Source organism: Ambystoma mexicanum, chromosome 2p (genome assembly GCF_040938575.1).
Source record: "Ambystoma mexicanum isolate Mex_15411 chromosome 2p, UKY_AmexF1_1, whole genome shotgun sequence".
Lineage (NCBI taxonomy): Eukaryota > Metazoa > Chordata > Amphibia > Caudata > Ambystomatidae > Ambystoma > Ambystoma mexicanum.
The window spans coordinates 359,509,651-359,534,542 of record NC_090923.1 but is presented as its reverse complement, the minus strand read 5'-3'; positions in this window follow the sequence as shown (position 1 = coordinate 359,534,542).

The following is a 24,892-nucleotide window of genomic DNA, read 5'->3' as shown; positions in this document are numbered from 1 at the left end:
ACTTGCATGTTCCAAATGACACAAGGCCTAGTAGGTCTGCCATTGTTTATTTATTGTTATTATTGTTACTGTTATTTACTCCCCTTGCTCCCTCCCCACTTTTGTCTTATGGCACTTGGAAACACCATTTGTTGTATAGGCGCCTTACAAACACTCAATAAATAAATAAATACACCACGGAATTCCCCCCAATCTAAATGCCTGGAAAAGGGATGCGTCCTCACTCCCTGTCTTTTTAATGTATACGTCGCAGGTGTAGGTGATTACCTGGAGGGAGCCTCGTTTGCCCACACCAACCCCCACGTAGACCAATTAAGGGTTTTCTGGTTGCCCGATGCGAATGATGTCATTCTACTCGATCATACTCAGGTGGCTTTACAGTGCCTTAGGAATGCATTTTATAATTAGACAAAATGCAATGAGTTATTCATGAACTAGAATAAGACTACTACTATTAGATACTCTCTAAGTAAAAGAAAGCATTATGCTTCAATTAAAAAATCAACACCTAAACAATCTTGCCTCCTAAAGTAATTTGATACTTGGGTTTCGATATAAGGGCTGCTCCTAAAAAAATGAGTTTTTCACCCATTTGGAGGATGAAACATTGCAACTCCTCTCCCAAATGTAGACAATCAATGGCAGGTTTTCTATTATCCCTTTGATTAACTATTACAAGGCAAATGTTATTCCCTCCCTTTTGTATGGTTTGAGGGTTTCTTATCAGGCTAATGGCCTGGATTTACCAAAAATGATATCTTTAAAAATGTGCTGTCTTTACCAAATTGTGTTCCTATTGACGCTCTTCGATATGAGCTTGGTCTGGTCTCTTTAAAGAGTTGGTCTCAGTGGAAGAGATTACAATTCTATGAGCTCTTGCTGGAGCTCACTAAAACCATTTTTTTGTGGGTCTCACCCACCTACTGGGCGATACAAACACTAGAGCCATAGCTGAATATAAATAAAGCTTTGAAGAAACTTTACACTCAATTCAGCTGCTTCGTTCTGTATTAGTGGTTTGCTTTTCTGTCATTAAACAATAGAAAGCTTTTTGAGCAAGATTGGTCTGATACAATCAAAAAACCTCACCTGTATAAATAATCTCAGGTGCATCTTTTCCCAGAGAAATGTCTTGGTTATCTTCTTGATACTTTGTGCATTTTCCAAATGCACGTTGGCGAACACATTTCCTTCGTTTTCGTTTGAATCTGCTCCCTACCAGGGAAATTACTAATATTCTAAACCAAAAAGTTTGCTGGATTATTGTACACACTGTAACCAACCTGAAATTAAGGAATCTTTGTAATGTAATGTAATGCATCCTTTGTATAGAGCCTTTCACCATTAGTATGGTCAAAATGTGCAGTAGGTTGAATGGCCTTGAGGGGACCGGCGTATGGTATGGGGATTTCGAGGAGGGGCTATCATTCATGTGTGCATATCGGCCAATACAAAGATATGAAGGGTTGGCCAAGTCCCTGCTAGCCACCCATGTTGAGCTGGCATGTAGAAGGGTGGTAAGAGGTTGTTGTGAGGGGTCAGTAATGCGAAGCGGACAACTGCTTGTATGGTTCTCAACATTAAATATTTTTATTAAAAGAAAAATAAGCAAATAAATCCTTGCTAACCTACTCTATCAGGGAGTTCCGTGGCTATTCTAAGTACTAAGGTAATCACTCCTAACAAACAAACTTGCCCTCACACTAAACAACAAAACATATAAAGTACATGAATAACAACATGAACACATGAATAATAAACAACCAGTAATTTGAGTGACCTTCACATGTCCTCCTAAAATCCCTTCCCTGGGATTGTTCAAAGTCAATCTTCACAAATGTTCAAACAGAAGAATAAAGTCTTGAACCAGTTCTTGTAAGTTCAGAACAAAGCAAATGTTCCCCAAACAAAAATCCACTGATAACAGTATGTCAGCTTCCAGTTGAAAAAGATCCCTTTACAATTTTAGCCAAGGAAACCACACCAATAGTAACTCTGAAAGTCGGCCTTCCAGGACAGCTTTGTTACAGTTCAGTAAATAGATTAGCCACTTCTTCTTCTACAAGTCTACAACTATTCGTAACCTCTGTACTATAGCTGGCATATTTGTCAGGATGCTTCTTCGTGGGTTGTTATACTCCTTTGAACAACCCCCTTTTCTACTACTGTCACTATGAAAACCGGCTCCTTGGTTCCACAGTGTACCACTACTACCATCAACTTTAATATCACCTCTGCTGATAGTCTTATACTCAACCAAAGTTAAGGTATTTCTGCTTCAACTTTATGCATGAGAAAAATTAGGGGTGTTAAAGACAAGACATTTCAACCTATCCAGGTAGGCAAGACAACCTTCTTTTCTATGTGATATGAAAAGGGCAGCCTCGTTTCCTCTTCAGTCTGCTTACTGGCACTTCTGGTTAATCTTCTTACAAGCAACCAACTCCCTTCCCCATTTGTATATACAACCTCTTAGTTCCAGCCATTACTTTGAAGCTGTATTGCCACACTACTAGCTTCAGATAAAAATACCTCACTTGTATCAGTGGATAATGGACCTTTAATAATTTCCCTGTTAGTTGGATTGTTTTATAACAGGGTTTTCTTCAATCTAGAAAGGGTTCTCCTTTTTGCTTGACCAATGCTTGTTTTCCCTATCTATGCAGCAACTTACACTTTAAAAGAATGTTTGTTCTTAGAGTTACAAGGTTTGGTCTTCAAATGATTTTTTCTTATATTTGTTTGTGCATTTATATAGCGCTACAAACCTTCAGGTATCTGAGCGCTGCTTATTTCCCATGTGTGTGGTGCTCATTTATCAACCTCTGAAAGATGAAAGGATGAATTTGGCCCTGCTGGGATTCAAACCTGCGTCAGCAGAATCTGTACGGATGTCAAAGCAAGCGCTCTACTCGCTATGCTATCTGACCAGCTGCAACAGCTATGCAACAACTGTTTCAGGTAGATCTTCAGCTTCAATAGTCTGTAAGAGTTTGTATTCATAAGTATTACATTGAGACACTTTCTACTCCGGTCAGAGAATCTTAATTGGTTAAACAACTTCCACAATGATGAACAACTTCTACTAGGTCTCCTTCTTACATGAGCCACTTTAAAGCTAGTAACAGTTACTGCAAGAGTTTAATAGTGAATCTGAATGCCACGCTTCACCCACCGGCTTCAGAAACACTACGGTTGTGGGATGCTTTGACTTCCCGACTTCTGCTTCTTCTTCTACGGCTTTAGGCACTCTTAGAACCCACTCCCCTCTGCAGCATGGGTGCCTTCAGTTCTGCCATGCAAACTTGGAGTCTCCTGCATTCCGCAGTCCCTTGCTTGTTTCTTGCTTGTTTCTTGCTACAGGCCCTGGGCATCAGCAAGGTTCTGCAATCACAGACACTAGGCGCACCTGGAAAGACTTTCACTTTCAACACATCTCTCTCAGTGAAGCCATGGCAAGGCAGGGTTTGTGAACACTGGACCCTCTCAAAACCTGCAGGTGAAATCTGATGCTCTCTCCTTTTCCCAGGCATCACTTAAGTGATTACTCTTCCTCGTGAACTGCCAACCTTGTGTTCTTCTTCTAGTTCCAGCTTCTCTCCCAGTTCCTTCTCTCTTCCTCATCCTGCTGCAGCCTTTTATTTCTCTTAGGTGGGGCAAATGCTTTCAGGTGCAGGCTATTAGTGTTAACTGCCTGACTCTGGCAAAGGCAGTTAAGTCTAATTGCCTGTCCTCTAATTCTACATGCATCTTCAGCCCTTTTCTTTGTCTTCTTTGTCTCAGTCCCCATGAGAATCTGGGACATGTAGTTGATTTTTATAAAATTAGGTGTCTCACTTCTTCAACTCAGCAAAGGACCACAAAAAGGGAGGGATAAAAGGGAAAAAGGGGTTTGATCCCGTCTTCCTGGTCTGACCCCCCCATCTGATACTCCCACAGTATACCACCCCCAGGGTCGGGATCAGAACGTCCCTGCCTTCCCCTGGCCGCATACCAAGGATCCCAGACTAGGTTTCTGGGGAGAATCCCTTCCGATTCTTCATGTAGTCTAGATGGGGTATGAAAGAGCGAGGTACTCATTATGTGTGCAGCTACCTATCAAACTTTTGTTGTGAGCACTATCTGTATTATTATGACAGAGGTGTTGTGCAAAGTGTCTTCAAGTGGTGTATGATGCCAGATGCAAGCAAATTGGTGGCCATGCTTTTGACTAGTTTCCATGAGCATGGCTTGTGATATGTTCAATGCATTGTCTCCAACAATTACCCAGATGTAATACATAGGCTACACTCTAGGACATCTCTGCATTCACTCAGATTCAATAGATTTTCTACATGAAATAACTGACTACTTTCTACATAGGGAGGGCAGTCAAGGGGTGGGTTGGGGAAGGGATGTGGTTTTGCCATGAATCAGGTAATTTTGGTTTTACCAGGATTGACAAGAAGGTGGTTAGCCATCATCCAGTGGTCCATATCTGTGAGGCAGGAGGCGAGGTCTGGGGATCTTGAAAATGATCTTCTGTTGTCGGCGTTGTTGTAGCCAGTAAGGTCATAGGAGAGGATGAGCACAGGGAGAGGACTTAGGTAGAGGTTGAAGTAGAGAGGGGATAAGGATTCCCACTGGGGGACTCCGTCGGAGACAAAGCAGGGGGGTAGGATAAAGGAAGGAGGATGGTGATTTGTCACTGGTTGGTGAGAAAAGAGAAGATCCATCTTAATGTAGAGAGTGGAGTCTGTCTGTGAGATTGATGTGGTCAATTGTGTCTAATACTGTTGAGAAGTCGAGGAGGATGAGTAAGGCACAGCCTTTTGAGTCTACTGTTCTTTTCATTTCAGCCTAGATTAATTTCCACAAAGGGGTCTGAAACCAGACTCAGCGGGTCGAGTAGGCCATTTGATTCTGTGGACAGGCAGTACTGTGTGTAAACTGTGTGATCTAAGACTTTGGCAATGAAGCGGTTGTTTGAGATTGGGCAGTAGTTTGAAGGAAGGGGGAGTCGAGGGAGGTCTTTTTATGTAAGAGTTGATGTGAGAGTTTTTGAAAGCTGCAAGGAAAATGCCTGAAGGCAGTGAGTGGATATTGATCTAGCAACAATGCCTGCGCAGGTTGTGGAGAGAATGTTGTTCAGGAGGGAGGTGGGGCAAGGGTCTCCATGAGTTCCTGAGGAGCTGCAACTGGAGAGTAGCTTCGAGAAATCTTGATTAGAGATGAAGGAGGAGCAGAACATTTACTGGTGAAATGTACGTTTTAAAGTTCTGTACGCAGCTTTGTCTTTTTGAGACTTGTACATAATGTGGATTTCCTAGCCACTGATGAATTCTGATTTCACCGATTAGCTGGCCACGAAACCCCTTTGACTATTGCTGTTATTAGATCTTCACTAAAAATGGTTTTGATTGCTTTGAAATAGATTTTATTGTTTAAAAATATAGGAAAGCTGATTTAATTTCTAAGATTATTTTTATACTATACCCTCATCGAAATATTTGTAAATAACATGTATTTTTCTATTATCTCGTCTTTCTGTTTTGTATGATTGTTTTAGTGAAAGGTTTACTATGTAAACAAATTCAATGAACAAATACAAAATAACTATGGCAATTAATGTGTTGCTTCTAGCACTGAAGAGAACATGGATACAGGACAACAATATATTATTTGCTGGAGGTTTGAGAATATGGCAAAAGCAAGGAGTGGTATCGCATGCACAGGAGATATTAATTCAGTAGTTGCTGTGCAGGTGGTTTCTATGGTGCAGCCCCACTCACATTTGCTAATATGGTTAAAGTGTAGGAGTAAATTGGTTTGTGGAGAAAAAATACATAGGATTGCTTAGGTGCACTTGTTGCATACCCATCAGGTGCACTACTGGTTTAGCAGCATGCCCACCTGTAATGGAATTACTAATTAAATAAGGTTCTCTTTTAAAATGTCAAAAAGCACAATGGTTCCATGTTAACATTAGCTCATAAAACACAGTTTAACCTCATCTGATTTTTTATTTCTTCTCAATGCAAACAACTCTCTTAAACATTGATTCACCCCTAGATCTGCACTTGCAAACACATATTAAATGCATTGATGGCATGCTTCTCCATGATCTAGGTTATGTGATAGTTATTGTTCATGACCTAGGAAAACAGGGATCATTCCGCTTACCTTGGACATCACCTGGTACCTGTAGTGATAATTAACTCGCAAACAAAGAGTGTGGTGGATCATAACCAAAGGTAGAATATTACCACATTGAAAAATGAATTTCTAGATAGATATATTTTATATATTTTATATATTTTAGAGGCAAAGGAAAAGAACTCTGAGAAAAACCATCAGAGACCTGAAAAGTCAAAAACTCAATAGTGAAGCATACTCTCTGCAATTGAAAACAATCAGTAGAAACTATAAAGCCTGGACAAGGAACCACAAATGTATGCTCCACCAAAATGAGGGGGAGAAGATGTTAAAACTAGTCTCGTCTTCGTCATCGAGAAGCTTCTGGTCACTGCTAAGAGAACTAGAACCAAACTCCAGCAGCACACTATGCAATCTGGTCCTAGGGAGAATCTGGGTGGAATACCTCACAAAAAGCCTTGGAAAGATATCAAAAGAACAACCCTGCCCACCCTTAGACAAAGGCTGGGAACTACAAATTGAGGAGAAGGAATTGTGGAAATCATAGCCAAAGCCTCACTGTCAAGAGCAGCAGGGCCAAATGGCCTCACATCATTGCTATCAATGTTAAAGGAACTGCACAGGGGAACAAGCGTAAAAGTACGGTTAGGTAACAACGGTCACCTCTCAGAGGCAGTCCCAGTGGAAAGAGGGGTAAGACAGGGCTGCTTGGGAGCCCCCACCTTCTTTAATCTGTTCCTAGCAGACATAGGAGAACATTTGAGCCTATTCGCACTCGCATGCCCAATCATAAATGGCAGGAAAATATCCTGGCTAGCCTATGTTGACGACATCATTCTGCTGGACAGAACAGCCATCGGTTTGCAAAGACTGTTGGATGGCCTGGGGAAATATGCCGAGGAGAACGGGCTGATAATAAATCCTAAAAAATCAAGGATACTAGTACGTAACATCCGAGGAAAATTACATTATACAAAATTGGACTCTGGATGGTCAAAGAATTCCCGAGGTTGAAGATCTCAAATACTTGGGATATATGATATATGCCAATTCAGCAATATACAAAGTCGAGAGAGACATTATCTCCAAAGTTCAAGCTTTAATCCCCCACCTGATCAAAATCAGGACCAGATTCTGTAAATTCTCAATTGTCCCAATGGTAAAATATTACCTGAGTAAAATAGCTCCAGTCCTGTTATACGGAATAGAAACTAAGCCACAACAATGGAACTTTAATTGGGACAAAATAGAAGGAAGAATCTGGAAAAAAGCCTTAAACCTACCATGGTGCACATCAGGGGGACAGTTACGCTTTGAACTGGGTCTGGAATCTTTGAATTGGATGGAAGCTAACATCTTTCTTTAGAGAAATTATAACACCTAAAAAAGGCTCTCTGTATGAAGACATTAACGAGCATCACAAGAAATTAAGGTCTGAAATGCTACAAACCCTGGACAAGAGAATAAAAATCGTAATATCAAGAACTGAGTCAAACATGGAAACCCTGATGGAAAATCCATTGAAAATAAAGTATGAGATGGTAACATCAGACTGGATAAAAACCATAGAAGAAACAAGATCTACAACATCAATGAACACCTTTCTGACAGTGGATAAAAAAATAGGTACACTTCCAAAGTACCTAGAAAAATTCCCGGATGAAAAAGTCAGAAATAACTTTCTAAGTGTAAGAATGAACATTCTATTAACGGGGGAAATTCTGAACATTCGGAAACAGCCAGAAAAATCAGTGATCTACTGTAAAGACTGTGCAACCCCAGGAAATAAAACTCTAAGGGGCCAATTCATAGAATTCGGCGCACAAGTGGCGCACGCGGCTTGCGCACAGTGTGCGCGTGCGGTAGTCTGCGCCAGCCGCGTGCGCCGAAACACATTCAGGCGCACAGCGTATTCATGGATTCCAACATCCACAACCAGCCGTGGCGCAGAGTGGCGCAGCGACCCTGCAGCAGCGTCAGTTACGCCCCCAAGAACGCCCCTTGCGCAGGGAAAAGCCATCAAAATCCCCAATCCAGCGCAAAGGGCAGCAGCAAACGCAGAGCGGGGAGCGTGTATTTCAGGGGTGTGCGGGTGTCCCCACACGCGATAGGCCTGGGTACGTGTATTACAGGGGTGCGCAAGAAAATCTACACGCGATTGGCCTGGGTACGTGGATTTCAGGGGTGCGCGAGAAATTCTACACGCGATTGGCCTGGGTACGTGGATTACAGGGGTGCGCGAGAAATTCTACACGCGATTGGCCTGGGTACGTGTATTACAGGGGTGCGCGAGACACGCGATTGGCCTGGGTACGTGGATTTCAGGGGTGCGCGAGAAATTCTACACGCGATTGGCCTGGGTACGTGTATTACAGGGGTGCGCGAGAAAATCTACACGCGATTGGGCTGGGTACGTGGATTTCAGGGGTGCGCGAGAAATTCTACACGCGATTGGCCTGGGTACGTGGATTTCAGGGATGCGCGAGAAAATCTACACGCGATTGGGCTGGGTACGTGGATTTCAGGGGTGCGCGAGAAATTCTACACGCGATTGGCCTGGGTACGTGGATTTCAGGGGTGCGCGAGAAATTCTACACGCGATTGGCCTGGGTACGTGGATTACAGGGGTGCGCGAGAAATTCTACACGCGATTGGCCTGGGTACGTGTATTACAGGGGTGCGCGAGACACGCGATTGGCCTGGGTACGTGGATTTCAGGGGTGCGCGAGAAATTCTACACGCGATTGGCCTGGGTACGTGTATTACAGGGGTGCGCGAGAAAATCTACACGCGATTGGGCTGGGTACGTGGATTTCAGGGGTGCGCGAGAAATTCTACACGCGATTGGCCTGGGTACGTGGATTTCAGGGATGCGCGAGAAAATCTACACGCGATTGGGCTGGGTACGTGGATTTCAGGGGTGCGCAAGAAATTCTACACGCGATTGGCCTGGGTACGTGGATTTCAGGGGTGCGCGAGAAATTCTACACGCGATTGGCCTGGGTACGTGTATTACAGGGGTGCGCGAGAAATCCTACATGCGATTGGGCCTGTGCGAGTGGGGCAGTGTATTACGTAGGTGTGCGGGAAGTTGAAGAGGTGAATTGCCAGTGTGGGTCCTCCCAGGTCTCCCCTCTACCCCCTCCACGACCTCTGCAGGCAGCCCACACCACAGGGGACTACCCTGCACCCCTGGTCATGTCCCGCAGGCAGCCCATCCACCATGGGCATGCCCCCCAGCCAAGCCACATGTCCCCTTGCACCCCCACCCCCCAGCACCATGGGGCACCTGCCAGCAGGCCCCCAACCATGTCCCACTCATGTCCCCTTGCACACCCACCCCCCAGCAGGCCCCCACTCATGTCCCCTTGCACCCCCACCCCCCAGCACTTTGGGGCACCTGCCAGCAGGCCCCCAACCATGTCCCACTCATGTCCCCTTGCACCCCCACCCCTCCAGTCACCAGGGGCAGCCTCCACCAGGCCCCCAACCATGTCTCCCACCACCCCCACCCCTCCAGTCACCAGGGGCAGCCTCCACAAGGCCCCCACCCATGTCTCCCACCACCCCCACCCCCCAGCACTGTGGGGTACCTGCCAGCAGGCCCACAACCATGTCTCCCAGTACCCCCACCCCCCAGTCACCAGGGGCAGCCTCCACCAGGCCCCCACCCATGTCTCCCACCACCCCCACTCCTCCAGTCACCAGGGGCAGCCTCCACAAAGCCCCCACCCATGTCTCACACCACCCCCACCCCCCAGTCACCAGGGGCAGCCTCCACAAGGCCCCCACCCATGTCTCCCACCACCCCCACCCCCCAGTCACCAGGGGCAGCCTCCACCAGGCCCCCACCCATGTCTCACACCACCCCCACCCCCCAGTCACCAGGTGCAGCCTCCACCAGGCCCCCACCCATGTCTCCCACCACCCCCACCCCTCCAGTCACCAGGGGCAGCCTCCACAAGGCCCCCACCCATGTCTCCCACCACCCCCACCCCCCAGTCACCAGGGGCAGCCTCCACAAGGCCCCCACCCATGTCTCACACCACCCCCACCCCCCAGTCACCAGGGGCAGCCTCCACAAGGCCCCCACCCATGTCTCCCACCACCCCCACCCCTCCAGTCACCATGGGCAGCCTCCACAAGGCCCCCACCCATGTCTCCCACCACCCCCACCCCTCCAGTCACCAGGGGCAGCCTCCACCAGGCCCCCAACCATGTCTCCCACCACCCCCACCCCCCAGTCACCAGGGGCAGCCTCCACAAGGTCCCCACCCATGTCTCCCACCACCCCCACCCCCCAGTCACCAGGGGCAGCCTCCACAAGGCCCCCACCCATGTCTCACACCACCCCCACCCCCCAGTCACCAGGGGCAGCCTCCACAAGGCCCCCACACATGTATCCCACCACCCCCACCCCTCCAGTCACCAGGGGCAGCCTCCACAAGGCCCCCACCCATGTCTCCCACCACCCCCACCCCCCAGTCACCAGGGGCAGCCTCCACCAGGCCCCCACCCATGTCTCCCACCACCCCCACACCCCAGTCACCAGGGGCAGCCTCCACCAGGCCCCCACCCATGTCTCCCACCACCCCCACCCCTCCAGTCACCAGGGGCAGCCTCCACCAGGCCCCCAACCATGTCTCCCACCACCCCCACCCCCCAGTCACCTGGGGCAGCCTCCACAAGGCCCCCACCCATGTCTCCCACCACCCCCACCCCCCAGTCACCTGGGGCAGCCTCCACAAGGCCCCCACCCATGTCTCCCACCACCCCCACCCCCCAGTCACCAGGGGCAGCCTCCACAAGGCCCCCAACCATGTCTCCCAGCACCCCCACTCCTCCAGTCACCAGGGGCAGCCTCCACAAGGCCCCCACCCATGTCTCCCACCACCCCCACTCCCCCAGTCACCAGGGGCAGCCTCTACAAGGCCCCCACCCATGTCTCCCACCACCCCCACCCCCCAGTCACCAGGGGCAGCCTCCACAAGGCCCCCACCCATGTCTCCCACCACCCCCACTCCCCCAGTCACCAGGGGCAGCCTCCACAAGGCCCCCACCCATGTCTCCCACCACCCCCACCCCTCCAGTCACCAGGGGCAGCCTCCACCAGGCCCCCAACCATGTCTCCCACCACACCCACCCCCCAGTCACCAGGGGCAGCCTCCACAAGGCCCCCACCCATGTCTCCCACCACCCCCACCACCCAGTCACCAGGGGCAGCCTCCACAAGGCCCCCACCCATGTCTCCCACCACCCCCACCCCCCAGTCACCAGGGGCAGCCTCCACAAGGCCCCCACCCATGTCTCCCACCACCCCCACCCCCCAGTCACCAGGGGCAGCCTCCACAAGGCCCCCAACCATGTCTCCCAGCACCCCCACCCCTCCAGTCACCAGGGGCAGCCTCCACCAGGCCCCCACCCATGTCTCCCACCACCCCCACTCCTCCAGTCACCAGGGGCAGCCTCCACAAGGCCCCCACCCATGTCTCCCACCACCCCCACTCCCCCAGTCACCAGGGGCAGCTTCCACAAGGCCCCCACCCATGTCTCCCACCACCCCCACCCCCCAGTCACCAGGGGCAGCCTCCACAAGGCCCCCACACATGTATCCCACCACCCCCACCCCTCCAGTCACCAGGGGCAGCCTCCACAAGGCCCCCACCCATGTCTCCCACCACCCCCACCCCCCAGTCACCAGGGGCAGCCTCCACCAGGCCCCCACCCATGTCTCCCACCACCCCCACACCCCAGTCACCAGGGGCAGCCTCCACCAGGCCCCCACCCATGTCTCCCACCACCCCCACCCCTCCAGTCACCAGGGGCAGCCTCCACCAGGCCCCCAACCATGTCTCCCACCACCCCCACCCCCCAGTCACCTGGGGCAGCCTCCACAAGGCCCCCACCCATGTCTCCCACCACCCCCACCCCCCAGTCACCTGGGGCAGCCTCCACAAGGCCCCCACCCATGTCTCCCACCACCCCCACCCCCCAGTCACCAGGGGCAGCCTCCACAAGGCCCCCAACCATGTCTCCCAGCACCCCCACTCCTCCAGTCACCAGGGGCAGCCTCCACAAGGCCCCCACCCATGTCTCCCACCACCCCCACTCCCCCAGTCACCAGGGGCAGCCTCTACAAGGCCCCCACCCATGTCTCCCACCACCCCCACCCCCCAGTCACCAGGGGCAGCCTCCACAAGGCCCCCACCCATGTCTCCCACCACCCCCACTCCCCCAGTCACCAGGGGCAGCCTCCACAAGGCCCCCACCCATGTCTCCCACCACCCCCACCCCTCCAGTCACCAGGGGCAGCCTCCACCAGGCCCCCAACCATGTCTCCCACCACCCCCACCCCCCAGTCACCAGGGGCAGCCTCCACAAGGCCCCCACCCATGTCTCCCACCACCCCCACCACCCAGTCACCAGGGGCAGCCTCCACAAGGCCCCCACCCATGTCTCCCACCACCCCCACCCCCCAGTCACCAGGGGCAGCCTCCACAAGGCCCCCACCCATGTCTCCCACCACCCCCACCCCCCAGTCACCAGGGGCAGCCTCCACAAGGCCCCCAACCATGTCTCCCAGCACCCCCACCCCTCCAGTCACCAGGGGCAGCCTCCACCAGGCCCCCACCCATGTCTCCCACCACCCCCACTCCTCCAGTCACCAGGGGCAGCCTCCACAAGGCCCCCACCCATGTCTCCCACCACCCCCACTCCCCCAGTCACCAGGGGCAGCCTCCACAAGGCCCCCACCCATGTCTCCCACCACCCCCACCCCCCAGTCACCAGGGGCAGCCTCCACAAGGCCCCCACCCATGTCTCCCACCACCCCCACCCCCCAGTCACCAGGGGCAGCCTCCACAAGGCCCCCACCCATGTCTCCCACCACCCCCACCCCTCCAGTCACCAGGGGCAGCCTCCACCAGGCCCCCAACCATGTCTCCCACCACCCCCACCCCCCCAGCAGGCCCCCACTCATGTCCCCTTGCACCCCCACCCCCCAGCACTGTGGGGCACCTGCCAGCAGGCCCCCAACCATGTGCCCTTGCACCCCCACCCCCCAGCACTGTGGGGCACCTGCCAGCAGGCCCCCAACCATGTCCCCTTGCACCCCCACCCCCCAGCAGGCCCCCACTCATGTCCCCCTGCACCCCCACCCCCCAGCACTGTGGGGCACCTGCCAGCAGGCCCCCAACCATGTCCCATTCATTTCCCTTTGCACCCCCACCCCCCTAGCAGGCCCCTACTCATTTCCCCTTACACCACCACCCTCCAGCAGGCCCCCACTCATGTCCCCCTGCACCCCCACCCCCCAGCACTGTGGGGCACCTGCCAGCAGGCCCCCAACCATGTCCCACTCATGTCCCCTTGCACCCCCAACCCCCAGCAGGCCCCCACTCATGTCCCCTTGCACCCCCACACCCCAGCACTGTGGGGCACCTGCCAGCAGGCCCCCAACCATGTCCCACTCATGTCCCCTTGCACCCCCACCCCCCAGCAGGCCCCCACTCATGTCCCCTTGCACCCCCACCCCCAGCACTGTGGGGCACCTGCCAGCAGGCCCCCAACCATGTCCCCTTGCACCCCCACCCCCCAGCAGGCCCCCACTCATGTCCCCCTGCACCCCCACCCCCCAGCACTGTGGGGCACCTGCCAGCAGGCCCCCAACCATGTCCCCTTGCACCCCCACCCCCCAGCAGGCCCCCACTCATGTCCCCTTGCACCCCCACCCCCCAGCAGGCCCCCACTCATGTCCCCCTGCACCCCCACCCCCCAGCACTGTGGGGCACCTGCCAGCAGGCCCCCAACCATGTCCCACTCATTTCCCCTTGCACCCCCACCCCCAGCAGGCCCCCACTCATGTCCCCTTGCACCCCCACCCCCCTGCAGGCCCCCACTCATGTCCCCCTGCCCCCAGGTCCTGACGAAACGCAATCATGGCAGTAATGGGCAGCATACCCAGCACAAACACCCAGCCAAGGATTGCATCCACCCACATAGTAGATGCAATTACATGATACAACCCCAATGGCAAGTATGTAAATGAACACATGTCCGTCACACACACATACACAATGGGTGCAAGTGAATGTCAAAACCCATATCATGACATGCATGAAACCAATGAGAAAATACCACAAATGTAAGTAATAAATATATGTATTAAAGATGAAAATGAAGTAAAGAAATAAAACACACAACAATGGGGATGACAAAACAAATGGTCCATGTCCGAGAACTAATAGAAAAAATCAAAAAACAAAGGAATCCAAAAACTAATGTAGTCCAAAGCAAAATAATGGGGGAAAAAATAAGGAAAAACCATTGCCTCATGGTGAACACAAATATAAATCCAACAAATGTTTTCCAAACATCAAACTATGTACAAGAATATCCCAGGGTCCATGAGCCCAACACCATAAATGAAACCTACTACTACTAACTAATAATAAAAATATATACAGAAAAGTGGCCATTGTCCGAGCGGTCCAAAAAAAACTTAAAAAATAAAGGAAACCTAACACTAACTAACTAAAGAACTATATACAATGGCAGCGGGCAAGTCCTGCGGCTCACTCTGTGATGTTGCCGGCCAGGGCATCATCGAACTCCATGTCGATGACCCGGAGGCGGGACTCTGTCCTGGCCCCGAGGTCTCGCAGGGACAACCCCGTGTCCACCTCAAACTCCCTGCGAGCTTCCTCGAGGCACTCAGCCCGCCTCAACGCCCGACGCATGGAGAACTCCGCCCTGACCATGGTGAGCCTCTCCTCTTCCGCCCGCTGCCGCTCCGCACCTATCCGCTGGACCAACTGCTCCCACACGGAAGACACTGCCATCCCAGGGTTCTCCTGCCCTCCGGCCGATGCCTGCCCCTCTGATCTTGATGGCCCCGAGCCATGATGCCTCCCACGTCGAGCCTGCTGCTGCCTCCGACCCCACTGCCTCTGCCAGCACGACGGCATCCAGGCTGATGGAATCCACCGATGCCGTCGTGCACGTGCCCTGCCAGATGATGCCGGCACATCCTCCATCTGCAGGGGGACAGTTGCTGGTGAGTCCACCCCTGCTGGACCTTCGACTCCCGACTGTGGCAGGGATGGGGACCCCACCGAGCTGGCTGCGTTGGTCGGGGCAGGTCCACAGGGGGCCCTGGTGGCATCTGGGCCGGAAGACGGCATGGAGCACGACTGGCGCATAGCCTCCACAGAGGAGGAGAGGGTCGCCAGAAGGCCACACACATGTAGGAAACCCCCGACCATGGCGGCTCCCAAATGGTTCACGTACGCACGGTGCTCTTCGTGATGATGTGCATGCTCCTCCCGGGAAGCATGCACCTTATCACGAATGCCAGCCGTGCGCAACGCGACACCAATCAGGACCCTCTCCACACGGCCAGGGGTCCCCTCGTCCGCAGGTAGAGGAGTGTCAGATGACATGGACATCTCCCCTACCTGCGGACGGGCCTGGGATGGGGCATCCCTGCTGGTGCATGGTGGTACAGTCACAGTGTCAGGGACAGTGACATGCACAGGCACCTCCACGGCGACCTGTGCTGCCTCCTGCCCCTGGACTGCACCACTTGCACCAGCGGGGATGCCCCCACCAGGCCCCATGTGTGGCTCAGTAGCGGCCTCCTCCCCCTCTGTGGAAACCACCAACCTGGATGTCTCCACGCCGTCTTCCGCCGGTGCAAGCCCCTGTGGGGGCTCACCCACCCCTTCCGCTGCAGCCGTGGTGGCATCCCCGCCGCTCTGCTCCACAGCGCCTTCTCCGCCCTCTTCTTCACTTGCCACTGTGTAGAGGGAGACATAGAACACAAGCATCAGGGTACTGTACAATGGTCCCCTAGACAGGAAGCAACAGCAGATGAGTGGCACTGTCATACATCACTTCCATCATGTCCCTCCACAACACATGGGTCAGTGCAGGCAAAACACATACAGTAACAGGCATGGCGCATGCCATGGACATTGGCATACATGACCAAGGGACTCATGATTCATACAATGTTGGTTTTGAACTCACATGCATCATGGGTCTTGCCATCACATGCACACACCTCACCGTAGTTCCATCCATCTGGCCTCGTACATCACAGACGCAGTGGATACAAGGATGACTAGGCTGCATCAGTGAATCTGAACATTGTCACAGACATGTGTCATGCATCCATGGCATCCATGTGTCCATTCCGCACAGAGCCCCCCATGTTGCAATAGAACACATGCACCAACCATGTGGTTCACACATCACTGTACTCACATGCCTGACCATGATGTCCCTGCACACACACATACGTACATGGCCTATGTCACACATACACGCAGGTATCAGACAACCAGCACACTGCAACATGCCCTGTCTCACACAGTAATGCTTGGCCACTTACCGGCCAACTCCAGATGGGTCTGCCTCCGAAGGATCTGGGCGTGGAGCGCTGGGTCTACGTGTTCCAGGACCCTCATCTGGATGTCACTCAGGCGTGCCCGGCCCCTATTGAGGGTCCTGGACCTCAAGTCCTCCCAGCGCTTCTTGATGTGCTTGATGTCGCGGGTTGCCACCCCCTCCGCGTTGATGGCAACCACTACATCGTCCCAGATCCTCTCCCGTCCTTCCTTGTTGGCGCGTGGTCTTCCGTGGTCTTCCGAAGAGGGCATCATAATGCCCCAGGACATGCTCCACCAGGACACCAACTTCCTTCTCACTGAAGCTGGTGGCCCTCTGCCTCTCTGGCTGGGGGTCGCCACTGGTCTCAGATGGTGCTTGCCCCGACATGGCGACCCCCGAGGCAGGCGTGGGTGGGCAACTGGATCCTGGGGCTGGGCTGTGGAGCGATGGTATCCCAGTCGGGAGTCTACTGTTCCAGCAGGGGTGGACACAGCAACTGGACCCCTGCAGATGGCTGATGTGCAGGCACCAAATGGCAGGGCACGGTGGCAGCAGGCAGGCAGGCAGGCAGGCAGGTAGGCAGCAGCAGATGGCACGTGGGAGGCTGCTCGGGGCACTGGGGGGCAGTGATTCGGCCTTCTGGGCAGGAGCGTGGTCTTCCGTGTGTATTCGCGTGGCCAGCTTGATACGGAGTGATTTGGCACGTGAAAAATCTGCACGTCAGCGTGTAATTCGAGGAAAGGCCCGTAGCGCGTAAGCGCGTCTGCACACATACGCATTTTCATTGGACCAAAGGCCCTCAGCGCGTGAGCGCGTCTGTGACGTGTCGTGCGAGGGTGTATCCCTCATTGCACGTGATGACAGAACACACGTGGATTTCAACCAATCGCGTGTGAAAGTTCACGGCACCCCGGAACACACGTACCCAGGCTAATCGCGTGTGGAACTACCCGCGCACCCGGAAACACACGTACCCAGGCTAATCGCGTGTGGAACTACCCGCACACCCGGAAAAACACGTACCCAGGCTAATCGCGTGTGGAACTACCCGCGCACCCGGAAACACACGTACCCAGGCTAATCGCGTGTGGAACTACCCGCGCACCCGGAAACACACGTACCCAGGCTAATCGCGTGTGGAAAACTGCACGTCCGCGTGTAATGCGCGTAATCGCGCGTGAAAAACTGCACGTCCGCGTGTAATGCGCGTAATCGCGCGTGAAAAACTGCACGTCCGCATGTGACGTGACGCGCGCGTGCGTTTCCCTCAGCACGGGTTAAAGGTGAGCGGGCCCAGCAGTTCGCTGTACGTGCCTTCCGTGGAGACTGACGTGTGTTGCTGCTTCCAGTTGTTTCGCGCGCCATCTACTTCACAGCTCTCAAGGACGTATCTCTTCTTTTGGCGGGGGTATTGGCTACGCGTGTTTTTCTGCATCGCGCTAGTCAGACGGTGAGTCGCAAACGCTCCTTTTCCCACTGCGGGTGCCCCTGTGTATTGCACCCATTTTCGATGTCATCGTAGCCTGCGTGTCCCACGCGTACGCGTTATTCGTGTTACTGGGTGCCACCGCGTACTGCGGGAGGTCAAATCCACGCACGTAGGCTGCAGGGTTGCGTGCACGGTTTTACTGCAGTTTTGGGGTGCCTGAGCGTTGCGTGACCCGTCACCACATCACCGGGGTCACATACAGCCTTGCAGGTGCAGGGGGGCTGTTAACATCTTGCTTCCCACCCCCTTCACCCCAATTGCCCAGGTCAATTGTGGTGTACACCTCCCATTGGCACCACTCCATCTGTGCCAGCACTATTACATCTGTGCCATGGTTGGGAGGCCACCAAAGGTGAGGGGCGCCTCAGCTGGGCGTACTCCTCGTGGCGGGTGTGGTCGGGGACATGGCCGTGATGACCAGGGAGTAGGGGGACTCCAGGGTGTCCAGGGCAGCCACAGAGGGGGAAGAGGCAGGGGTGCGCCACTTGAGCACAATGTTGTGCCATGTGTTGGTGCAGCCATGCCACCACCCCCTGTGGTTCCGGGGGATGCAGCTCCTGCATCTGGCACTGGCACCCGTATGACCCAGCAGTCCGTTCCATCGACTGCCACGGGCCCAAGGGTAGCGGTAGCTGCAGGTGCAGCTGTGGACACCGCCACCCAGGCTCAGGGTCTGCCAGCGCAGGCTGCGTTGGCACTTGAAGAGCCCTTGGTAGATCTCCAACAGGCCAGGGGGGAAACCATAGGGGCACGCCGGGCTGCTCAGACCAAGACACGTGTCCCTGGGGCAGTCATGTCATCTGCTGCCCCGAACAGCCGGGTGTTGGCAAGTGCAGGGGCAGATGCACCCAACAGCACCCCGGTTGTGAGTCTGCCAACCAGGACCGTTGCGGTCAATGACCCTGCCACAGCTGATGTTGCTGCGCAGGGTCCATTAGTGGGCACCCAGCTGCCACTGACACAAGTCAGGCCTTTGGTCATCCCTCCACCTGCCACTCCCTCGGCTCAATCCACCGAACCCACTGGCCATACTGGTCAGGGCGGCATTAGCCAGCCAGGGTCTGCGCCACAGTCCAAGAGGAGGAAGGTTGCACCTGCAGCACAGGCTGGGACCCCACACACAGCCACGACCTCCTGCACGTCGAGGAAGAAGCCTTTCTGTAAACAGGAACTGGACTTCCTCGTGGACTACGTGCGGGGACACAGCCGTGACATGCTAGTGGGTGCCAATAGTCAGACTACGGCTGCCCAACATGACACCCACTGGAAGCATGTTGCGGAACATGTCAGTTCATTCGGCCATGAGGTGCGCACGGCGCAGGAGTGCAAAAAGCGCTGGAATGACATCAAGCGCAGCACTAAGGCTAAGCGTGCCTCAAATTACAACTTGACTCTGGTGACTGGCGGTGGGCCTGCACCAGAGGAGGAAGAACTCACTCCGCATGAGGCTCTCGTTGCGGAGTTCATACCACCAGAATTGGTCGAAGGTGTGGGAGAGATGCTGGACTTTGATGCCCAGTCCAGTGAGTGTTGATGCGTAGTTGTTGAGGACGTGTGTGTTTCACTTGTGGGATGTGTTGTGCATGATTGCTGCTACATGTGACGTGTACATGGTTCTGATGTGTAAGTAATGCAATGCTACCGTCATGCATGTCTCCTCTGCCTGCATGCGGGACTCCATGTGGGCATGCTCCTTGCCCCTCCTCCGCCACTCTGCACCCCAGTTCCACCTTTGCACTGGTCTGCTACATTCTTGCCAATGTGTAGTTTCTTGTTCATGTGTCCTGTGTAGATGCTAACTTCCAGCTTAGAAACTGCCAGACATGTGCCGTGTGGTACAGCCTTAGTACTCGATGCAGGGTATCCCACTTGTACTGTGCATGGGTCAGATGTCCCGCAGGGACATGAGTGCCCATTCATGCTCCATGTGCATTGCACGCATGCCCCTATGTGTCCTTGACTGGATGATCACTGTAATATGAGTCCTTGGTTACATACATTGCCTGCCATATTATCGGCCTTCCCATGTCAACTGTGGCTCAGTCCTGCGTTGCACACATGTTTAGGCAATGACAATCTGTGTGGCTCACAGGCCTCAGCCTGTTCAATGGCCAATCACTCTGTCCAACTCTTGTCGTGTCTTCTTCACACGTGGCTGGCCTCCGGATCTTCCATCATGTGTCCTGCCCACTGTCCCAGCATCATTTGCAGTGTTGTAATTTGAATCACATTAAACAGTAGTTGGTTTGTGCCTACACTCCTTTGCGCCACATTCTTATGACAGTCAAATAAATTTCCAGAGCCAAAATTTCTTTATACAAATAACTCTTGATTTATTTGTTTTCTTATTCGCCCTTTAATGGATGACACGTGTTTCGGCTCATGCGCCTTTTTCAAATCCGGGTTTGCAAACGGAGTCGAGGAACTCTCCGTGTGGACTTACACCCCTGCGACAATTAATCAATTTAACAAGAAAAATTAAGTCTAACACGACATCGGGAAGATATCATTAGCCTCATCATTACAGGTCGCGAGTGTACACTTCAACATCCCCAACCAAAAAAGTTCTTCCATTAAGTTGAATCACATTAAGCTGTTGATGCCAGTCAACACTGCTTGTCAATACACAGGTGTATGGGCAGCCTTTTGATACCATGCTAGGCATCCCTGCTTTGGTACTGGGGTGGAGGGGTGCTTGGCTGCTAGACATGGTACACATTGAATACACAATGCACGTGATGTCTGAATTTGACATTGCACTGCCTTCACATTTCCTGGCACACACCATGGAGTGCTTGTACATGTAGGTAGTGAGTGGCGTACACATTTTCAGCACTGCATAGACCCACTTCCATGCAAACTGCCACCTTTCAACAGGTCTGATCACAGTGGCTATTCAAAGTTGACCCAGCATGCATGCCAGGTCATATGTTGTGTGTCACATGTCTGCCGGATGCCTTTGCTGTCGGTGTGTGTGTGTGTTGTGTGCTTCTGACATGTGTAGTGACCTTTTCCTCTCTATTTTTCAGGTGATGATGCAATGGATGCAGAGGATGGTGTTGTCATGCCAGACACAGGGTTGGTAAGACCACATCAACCCGGCACTAGTGGGGGTCGTGGGGTGGTAGGCCACGAAAACCCCCAAGTGCTGCAGTCCATCCTGTCTCTGGCTGCCTATGAGTCCTGACTTGATGACGACTCTGACGTCCATGTTGAGTTGGATGAGCATCAAGTCCATGTGTCAGGGGTGAGTGATTCTGATGTGGACACTCCTCTGTCTGCGACACCTGCACTGAGGGATCAGACAGTCTTGGTTCCTCCGCCCGTGGTGGATCAGGACGCAGGGTCACCCTCCACACCAGTCACTGATGTGCCTGGGACATCACGTCGACGGGGGCATGTAGTCGTGCAGCCGCAGGCGGTGCCAACACAGCGAGGACCTCCGGTCCTTGGGTCCCGCAGGGCTTGGGTCCCGCAGGGGTCAATCCCGGCAACGCGGTCGCCGCGCGCAACCACTGTATACTGAGTGGGAGCAAGACATGACTGCCAATTCCGAACGGCAGGGGGCAGCAATGGAGAACATCGCTGACAGCATGGAGCGTGTGGCCCGATCTGTGCTCCCCCCTGCTAGGCAGGTGCTTCTCCAGCAGCAGGCGGCACGGTCCACGGCCCGCTCGCTCAGGCTGGGCATGGCGGCCTCAGACAGGGCACGCCAGGCTGAAATGTCGTCTCTGCGTCAAGCAATTGCTGCTCACGCAGAGGCACACATGGATGCCCTGAGGGAGGAGTATGCCTCCCTCAGATCCACTCTGGGTGTCCTTATGATGTCCCAGAGGCAGCAGGCAGAGGAGAGGTTTGCACAGCTTGAGCGCACCATCTCGGCTGAGCTACAGGCTTGCCGGGAGGTGCAGCGGTTGTCCAGCCAGGCCTTGCAGGAGGAACTCCGTGTTACACGTGCTACCTTGCAAGAGGAAGCACGTGTATCACGTGAGGTTCTGCATGCAGACCTATGTAACATCGCCACACAGAACCAGGCTCACCTGTCCGGCAGACTTGCTGCCGACGAGGGGCAAGCTGCGGCTAGGCGTGGCCAGGCTACTGTGCCACGTCCTCCTTTCCAGGATGAGCCAGACTCGGACGACCATCTATCTCCCACATAGGTCGTGCTGTGCAGGCGTTGAGCCCATGGAGGTATTTTTTTTTGGCTCAGCGTCATCGCATGTGGATGTTGAGCAGCACCCTGTACCTCCCCCCTCCTGGGTGCCTCCCCTCCCCCCCGGGTCGTATGTGGCCATTTTTGATTTTTCTTTTAGTTTAGTTAGTTAAGTTTCTGTTTGATAGTTAGTTTAAATAGGTAATGTAGGTTTTCCATAGTTAGTGTAATTAGTTAATAGTTGAGTTAGTTTAAAATGTGTAGTCTATTGTGCTTTCATGTGACAGTGCGGTGCCTTGTGGTTTTTGAAGGCATCCACTGTCTGTTCCAGCTGGGCCCTTCATGGTTGTCTTGTGTATGTGTTTGCTGCTTGGGTTCCTTGGCTCACATATGCCACAACTGCCTCCCTTATCCATGGGCTCGCAAGGATGGTTCGGTGTTACAGAATTTTACAAGGGCTTTGGACTGTCATATCTGTGGCATGTCTGGTGCTTTGTGACTTGTGTTGACACCCCTAGTGGGGATGATTTAGGTGTAATTGTCCACTGTTCAGCTTTTGCTAGATGGGGTGTGTCATGATTAATGTGGACATTGATTGCTATGCATTGTGTATTATGTCTCATATCTTTCCTGTACACGTGCCTGTTGCAATTCATGCTGTAGATAGTGTTCCAAACTTTGGAAGTCAAAGACGGACTGATGGTGTGATTTGTGATGTGACTCTCTGACATGGTCAAGTAATGAGATGCCTGATGAGACACACACAGATCACTTTGATGCATTAATCATTTGTTTCATGCACTTTCTGCAGGGGGATGAGGCACCAGAGCACCTTTGCCAGCAGACATGGCCCATTGGACGACGGAATTCCTGACCCGTTTGTTGGTGCCCACATGCACATGTGTGCACGAGCAGAGCCACAGTGATTGCAGACCCACATCCTAGAACTGCTGACATGTTCCAAGGAACTCCAGGCAAGGAGAGCATCACAGGGGGGCCACGACACAGCAAAGCTTGCACCAGGCGATTTGCACATGCAGGCTTAGTCACAGCACTGAGGGTGAGCTTAGACGAATATTGGTGTTGAAGCACACAATGCAGCTCAGATGTGTTTGTGGACTGATAGCTGTTGATAGTAGGGTTGTCTGGGACACATGCAGGAGCAGTGGCACATACCCTGCGGTACACCAAGGTTCATTGAGGCACTTGTATCAACCATGTAGCCTTCCGAGACATGGAAAGGGGCAGCTCACAGGGACATACAGCAAGGGACATACTTGGGTGCAGTGCATGTCTATTCCACATACTTCATGATAAATGCACTGCCAACTTTCTTTTGGTCATGGTGGTACGCAACTTGCTCTGTAGTCATGGCTTGCCATATGGGTCTGTCTGCTTACCCAGGGAACATTGCATGTTGTGTGAATTGTGACACATTGGTGTTCCATTTGCCACGCACCCACCGGCGCCTGACTTACTGCATTGACTGTGTATGACCCGTCACAGGGGTGATGTTATATATGGGTACGAAGCATCGAGCACTGATTGTCTGTTTGTAGAGTAGTTTGTTGCTATGGGGCATGTTTTGTGTTGTGTTTTCGTGTAATTGGCACATACAGGCTGTTGACTGTGTCTCTCTTTGCAGCATTGCAGTGCTCCTGTAACCGGCCCTGAGAGTGCGCAGGCAGGAGGCCAGCACTCAAAACCAGAGCTAAGTGTCTTGTTGTTTTCCTTACAAACTGCCCTGCATAGGCTTGCTGGGGAGTGTACTGATGCATGGATGTATGTGTGGTCCTATTTGGTATGTTTTTTTCCCTAATCACCCGTGATCCTATGCAATTATGAAACCTGTACCCTCTACCCGGTGTTCCTGCTTCCCGTGCCTATCCAAGCAACGTTCCCTGACCCTCTTTCCCCACTGGGGTTGCGGATGCCTGTGTAAGCCCCGAACTTGCAGACGCCAAAACCCTAGAGGGGGTGGTTGGTTCGTACCACTCCTGAGCCTGGACTACAGAAGGCCATGACAATGATGTCCAAGTTTGTTTGGATTGTGTATGTGTTCATGCAGGTTGTACATTTTCGTGCATTCCCTAGTTTCATGTGTCATTCCTCCTCCCCTCACCTGCCACTCATTCCAGTCATCCGGTGTGTCTACACCTGTCTCGACTGCATATCCCTGAACCTCATTCCCCACCATGATCTCAGGGGCCTGTGTGAGTTTGACCTTGCAGGCACCCGGGACATGGTGTGGGTGGTTGTTTCATGAGACTCCCGCGCCTGTACAGGGGACCTGTGACAGTACACATCCATTCATGGTGCATCATCCTATGTCATGTACCACACATGTCTCACATCCTGTCGTGACATTGTTCTGCTGTGCTACCTTGGTTGTTGCATCATTGTGGTAGTACTTGGCGTTTGTGAGGTACTGCTACGTCAAGTCATCTACTGGAGGGTGTTTGGGTTCGTTTTCATGCCTTGGATTTTGGGATTTTGGAAATGAGTGTGGATTCTGAGGGTTCAGGCATCTTTTTACACACAAGGTGGGAGATGGACACGAAGGGTAAAGGTGATCCTGTGGCCAGGTGGAAATGAGGGTTGGAGGCTCCATGACCCAGGTGCAGTTGTTCAGTGGGTCATGGTCATTTGCGCGGGAGGGGGGGGTTGTTGTTGATAGTTGCATTGCCCTGCAGTGTGATGGGAACTCTGACATTGTAATGTTG